The sequence below is a fragment of the Panulirus ornatus genome, chromosome 64 (genome assembly GCF_036320965.1).
Source record: "Panulirus ornatus isolate Po-2019 chromosome 64, ASM3632096v1, whole genome shotgun sequence".
NCBI classification, from domain to species: domain Eukaryota; kingdom Metazoa; phylum Arthropoda; class Malacostraca; order Decapoda; family Palinuridae; genus Panulirus; species Panulirus ornatus.
In genome coordinates this window covers 19014520-19021532 of record NC_092287.1, presented here as the reverse complement: position 1 = coordinate 19021532, position 7013 = coordinate 19014520, and the positions used below count along the sequence as shown (strand labels likewise).

Here is a 7013-nt window from a genome sequence, read left to right as displayed (position 1 = left end):
GCCAGTTACTCCCTCTGTATAAAGTTCCATCTGCCAGTTACTCCCTCTGTATAAAGTTCCATTTGCCAGTTACTCCCTCTGTATTTAGTTCAATCTGCCAGTTACTCCCTCTGTATCCAGCACAATCTGCCAGTTACTCCCTCTGTATCCAGCACAATCTGCCAGTTACTCCCTCTGTATAAAGTTCAATCGGCCAGTTACTCCCTCTGTATAAAGTTCAATCCGCCAGTTACTCCCTCTGTGCAACCTTTACTCTGCCAGTTACTCCCTCTGTGCAACCTTTACTCTGCCAGTTACTCCCTCCGTGCGAGGTACGTATGCAATGCTACCTCGGCCCTACCTGCCCTTCGACTCAGGGTGTCTTTTTAACCAACGTGGGAAATTTTTGCCCTGGCGCCGAGTGATCGCCTCCCTTCACCCGGGCGAACACAACCATCGCTTCCTCTCTTGCTCGGCTGAACGGATATCATCCCTCCCTAAGCCTCGTTGCCGGAGCATCCGCACACGTTCTCCCCCCTACTCTTGCCTCGCACACGTTCCTCCCCTCCTCTCACCCATCCTCCCTAACTCCTGCACACGTTCCTCCCCTCCTCTCACCCCTCCTCTCTAACTCCTGCACACGTTCCCACCTCTAATCCCACTCCAACCCTGCGTGCGTTCCTCCTATCCACTCTAACCCTTCATACGTTCCGCCTACCCCACTCCAGGGCTGCACACGTTCCCCCATCCCGACCCCAATCCCTCTCACCAAACATGCTTAGTAATGACTCGAAAAGCAAGTCATTAGCGACTCTATTAGGCTAACATGGGCCCACTTACACACGGGGAATGGGCGGAGGTACTGCAGGGGGAAGAGGAGGAGGGGGAGAAGGGGAATTAGGAGGAAAAGAAGGAGGGGAATGGGAAGGAGGAAGAGGAGGAGGAGGAGTGGACGAACGGAAAGAGGTAGGAAAGTGTTGAAAAGCTGTGTGCCAGTGCGGAAGATGAAGACACAGAGGAAGAGGTGAGGGGTGCAGGACACTCCCATGAGCACACATGAGTTAAACGTCGGTTCCCTGACCCTTACCTGTGGTTAGCTTACACATTTTCCCTGTGGCTACCAGTATATATATATATATATATATATATATATATATATATATATATATGGCCAGCCTCGCGGTAAGACTAGGTACGAATCCTCTACCGTATATAACTGAAAAATGAAATAACATTCACAAAAGATTTCGTATGTTTTCCAGGACTTCTTCATGAGGAGAATAACAAGAGAATATTACACGAAGATATACACACAGATGGAGGAGGGACAAGACACCTTACCTGACCCACCAACACATGAGGATAAAGGTTATACACACACCTGACCCACCAACACATGAGGATAAAGGTTATACACACACCTGACCCACCAACACATGAGGATAAAGGTTACACACACACCTGACCCACCAACACATGAGGATAAAGGTTATACACACACCTGACCCACCAACACATGAGGGACGCGGTGCTCAACACCAGACCTCATCATGTATTCAATCTCGTTTTTACACGTGACAAAAAACAGACCGAATCTATCAACACATCATCCAGTCTATACGTTCGAACGTAAAGCGATTAAAGTATTTTTGGCTTCCTAATCAAATACGATTCCACAATCAGTCTGTTAACCTGACATGCACACACCTAAATACAACACTAGCCATTTCCCGGTCAAAACTGATTGATTATGATCTCTTATATACGTGAAAAATGCTGCAAAGTCATCAAAACTGCACTAGACTTTATCTACTATCAAAACAAAGTCTCTTTCCGAATTACTTCCCTGCTGGACTAATAAATATTTGTCGACAACACTTACCAGGAATGTAACATAAACATTCACCATCACCTAAACAAGATCTGTACTTAATGCGAGTACATCTCGTGGCTGTTCCACATTGCAGAAGAACATCAATGTTTCGACGAGGTCTTCCAATATTAAGTAAGGCTTCCAGGCTCTCAGTGGATATTGGTAGAACAATAATAATGTCCCTTCATACCACGTTAGCTGTTCATTTACACACACACTCTCACAGTAAGATCTGTTGGCTCTCACCAGGAGTTAATTCACGGCACCCTACAGAAAGAAAAACCTGGCCACGTATGGTATGTATGCTCAATTCATCGTCTACGTGTGGCCACATACCATCATGGCTCCTAAAAAACAAACTTGTAAACACTGGTGTTATCTAACCACTGATACATGCATAATGTTACCAACATGAATATGAATTTCCGGTAATCTTACATTTCAGTCCATTGTTGGAATTGACGAACAGTGGGGGAAGAAAAAAAAAAAGACTGATACCCAACAACTTATTTTTCAGTTTTGAATTAAATAGTCTGAACTAAACGACTCAGTTCCCCACAGCACTTGAGACGGATCACTATACTCTGGGCAGGCAACAGTACATACATCACCACATCTAACGGTGAAGTGAAGTACGCTATAGTGATCGTAGTTTTCAGGAACAAACAACTTGCTAACCATGTATATATATATATATATATATATATATATATATATATATATAAAAAACATACGAACCTCCAACAGCCAGGATCGAACTCGGGACCCCTGCGTAGCGGGCGGAAACACTACTGCTAAGCTATGGATGTGCGCGTTCATATGCACTATATATATATATATATATATATATATATATATATATACTTCCGTCCGTCTCGCACTACGTCGGGTTTCGCAACTCGCAAGGAGACGCCAGCCAGCATCCTTGGTTACCAATGTTGCAATCCAGCGTTTCAATCAGGATTGACCCGTTGGCGTCAGGTAACACGGTTCACACACTGCTCTTTAACCATATGAGTTGCTAGCCTTACATACATATGTACGAGACTGTGTTAAGGAGATGGAGGCCCCAGGAGCGTAGAACTCTCTCCCCGTGCAGTACAAATGGTTAATTTCTCTCTCTCTCTCTCTCTCTCTCTCTCTCTCTCTCTCTCTCTCTCTCTCTCTCTCTCTCTCTCTCTCTCTCTCACACATACACACACACAAAGTGCAGTCCAATGAACACGACGGTACGACCCTTTAAGACGACTTTACGACCCTAGAACGCGACGGTACGACCCTTGGCCACGACGGTGCGAAATGGTGAAAGCACCCCAATATATCGTAAACGTGCCACACTTGTATGATTCTATTTGGAAATATATATACTTTGCATATCCTAATATGGTTTCATTACAATTTCTTTTTTCTTCAAAGATCTGCCAAAGGGGGCAGTGCTAGAGTATCATGGCCTCCAAACCTCCAAACCTTTAATCAGCCAGAAACTACAACTGACCTGTTACTAGAGAACCACCTCTGGACACCTGTAGAGAACCACCACTAGATACCTGTAGAGAACCACCTCTAGATACCTGTAGAGAACCGCCTGTAGAAACCTGTAGAGAACCACCTCAAAATACCTGTACAGAACCACCTCTAGACACCTGTAGAGAACCACCTCTAGACACCTGTAGAGAACCACCTCTAGACACCTGTAGAGAACCACCACTAGATACCTGTAGAGAACCAGGTGTCTGATGGTAACGCTCACAATAACATACAGTTCTTGGGTGAGGGACTGTTCAGCAAGCTGTTCACAACTTACGTATCAGAACAGAAATCATAATATGCCTCTACATGCTTGGTCACCGTGCTTCAAGATACACAAAGACCTGACACAGAAGGTAACAAAGGAAGGGGTCAGCAAAGGTGGCGCCTGAAATACGTGGGCCCAGTTATATCAGAAATAAGCCCGAGACCACACATTTTCCTACCCATAGAAAAGAGAAAAGTCAGGAGAGACTTGATCATAACCTTTAAGCTCCTAATCAAGTGTGATGACGGTGACACAGAACAGTTCCTCAAATGCAGCGACAGAGAAAATCGTGAGGCCATAACAGGAAAAAGAGAAGAGTTGGGAGAAACTTGATCATATTCTTCAGGTTTTTAATCCAGTCTGATGACGTCGACAGAGAACAGTCCTTCAAAATACAAGGACAGAAAACCCAGAAGCCATGACCAGAAGCCATGGTCAGAAACCATGACCAGAAACCATGACAAGAAGCCATGACCAGACGCCATGACCAGAAGTCATGACCAGACGCCATGATCAGAAGCCATGACAAGAAACCAAGACCAGACGCCATGACAAGAAACCAAGACCAGAAGCCATGATCAGAAACCATGACCAGAGGTCATGACCATAAGCCATAACCAGAAACCATGACCAGAAACCATGACCAGAAGCCATGACCAGAAACCATGACCAGAAACCATGACCAGAGGCCATAACCAGAAACCATGACCAGACGCCATGACCAGAAACCATGACCAGACGCCATAACCAGAAGTCATGACCAGACGCCATGATCAGAAGCCATAACCAGAAGCCATGATCAGAAACCATGACCAGAAACCATGACCAGACGCCATGACCAGAAGCCATGACCAGATGTCATGGCCAGAGGCCATGATCATAAACTTCTTTACAGAAGACATCAGAGAGGACCTTTACAGAACCAAGATAAGCTGCAGCAGGTAAGTGGTGTACGTAACTGAGGATGTCACAATCACAGAGCAGTGTAAACAGCTGTGTGATGACTGGGGAGAGGGGTCAGGGGATGGGGGGGGGAGTGTTGAAGTCCCTTCCTGCAGATGTTACAATAAGGTAATCACCCACACACACACACACACACCACGCGCGCGCACACACACACACATCACACACACACACAAACACACACACACCACGCGCGCGCGCGCGCACACACACACACCACGCACGCACACACACACCACGCGCGCACACACCACACACACACACACACAAACACACACACACCACGCGCGCACACACGCACGCACACACACACACACACACACACACACACACCACGCGCGCACACACACCACACATACACACACACCACTCACACACCACGCACGCACACACACATCACGTACGCGCGCACACACAGAAACACACTAACACACCCCAAACACACACACACGTCCACGCCCGTACTAACGCATCCGGTAAACAACTTCTTATCTAACCTTCGGTTAACTGAATAATTCAGGTATCCGATTATTTCTTTTTTTTTTTCCCGGGATATCCGATTACCTCCAGGTGCCATTAGGGGTCGAAATACACAATGTTTACAGCAGCAAGGGTGTTTCTTGAGCAGATCATAAAGCCGTAAAACACATCGAAAAAAATAATAAAGGCCAAAACGCTCTAATGTAACCTGAGCATAAGAAAGCGAAACACTGAGGTACTTAGTTTCTTCACTACCGGATTAAAACCATTTTTGTAATATACATCTTCCCTCCCTCCTTCCCTCCCTCCCTCCCACTAACTGCCACCTCGATAAGGCATGTGCCAAGGACAACGATGCAGAGTGTTTACGTTGAGCCACATTAGTACGATGGTACGACCCTTGAGTACGAGGGTACGACCCTTGGGCTACGAAAGTACGACTCTTGAGTACGAGGGTACGATCCTTGGGGTACGAAAGTACGACTTTTGAGTATGAGGGTATGATCCTTGAGGTACGACTCTTGAGGACGAGGTTATGATCCTTGAGGTACGACTCTTGAGTATGAGGGTATGATCCTTGAGGTACGACTCTTGAGTATGAGGGTATGATCCTTGAGGTACGACTCTTGAGGACGAGGGTACGATCCTTGAGGTACGACTCTTGAGGACGAGGGTACGATCCTTGAGGTACGACTCTTGAGGACGAGGGTACGATCCTTGAGGTACGACTCGAAGACGAGGGTATGATCCTTCAGGTACGACTCTTGAGTACGAGGGTATGATCCTTGAGGTACGACTCTTGAGTACGAGGGCACGATCCTCGGGATAAGACAGCGTGGTCTTCATGCCTGGGGGATGCTACTTCGCGCTCGCTCAGGGGTCGTACCTCCCTGCCCTAGGGATCAGGGCCCGTGAGAGGAGTTTTATCAGTGGGTACAAAGTTTCTTTCGGGCCCCCTTCCCTTCTCCATTAGTCATCCTGTTTTTATCCACTACGGTTTTAAGCCGCGTGCTTTAAGAATATTTCAACTATGCAGACTCACACAAAATGTGAATGTTGCTGGTCTTCAAAATACGAAAACATTTTCCGAGATCCCAGGAAATTCCCGGGGCCCCCCTTTTGGATCCTTGGACCCCGAGTACAGTGTACCCCCCTGCAGCCCCCGCCCCTCTCACTAGCCGTGCCAAGGGTCGTGTTGTCGTGCCCTAAGGGTCGTGTTGTCGTGCTTAATGGGTCGCGCCGTCGTGCCCTAATGGGTCGTGTTGTCGTGCTTAATGGCTTCGTACCGTCGTGGACAAGGGGTCGTGTTGTCGTGCTTATACAAAACCCTTGTAAAAGTCCCTACACTAAGAGGGTCAACTTACAGCGTCCTGGATCCGGCCTGGTCTATCCTCTGGGGATGAACAACGCCCGACTCACCTGGGGATAAAAGAGTCCAGCATTAATCTCGCATCAGGAAGGTGAACAAGACAATCTTAAATGTTAATAACGAACCACAGTACAGAAGTTGGCCTTAAACCTGAGTGGGAGGGGTCTCCCGAGTGTGTGTGTGTGTGTGTGTGTGTGTGTGTGTGTGTGAGTACTCTGTGTGTTACGGGAAGAGAGTTTTACACCCGTGTTGCCCCGTCTCTTAACCTCGTATACATGTACCATATTCTTACTCTCATGTATACCATACACAAGTGCAAGGGAGAGGACGAGGGGTAGTCGTCATACCTATCAATACGAAGTGAGACCGGGAAGAGGAGGCGCTGAACTACACACAGGTCTCCTTCACCAGCGTGGTACGTGAGGTACTGGAAAAAAAAAAAGGGGGGGGGATCTGAAAGCAAATGGACGACTTCTACCAGACGAGAAGCCACCCGAGACACCACAAGGCATGAAGGGGAGACGGTCGTGTGTGCAACAAACCTGGTAGATTTC

General features: G+C 47.2%; 1 long non-coding RNA gene across 1 annotated transcript in view; it reads right to left on the bottom strand.

The window, feature by feature from the left end:
• Positions 1–7013, bottom strand: part of LOC139746101 (uncharacterized) — a 230226-nt gene that overhangs the window by 140349 nt on the left and 82864 nt on the right. The window contains exon 3 of the long non-coding RNA XR_011712063.1: positions 6455–6509. This is a non-coding gene — a long non-coding RNA (uncharacterized lncRNA). The remainder of the gene's footprint in view (positions 1–6454; positions 6510–7013) is intronic.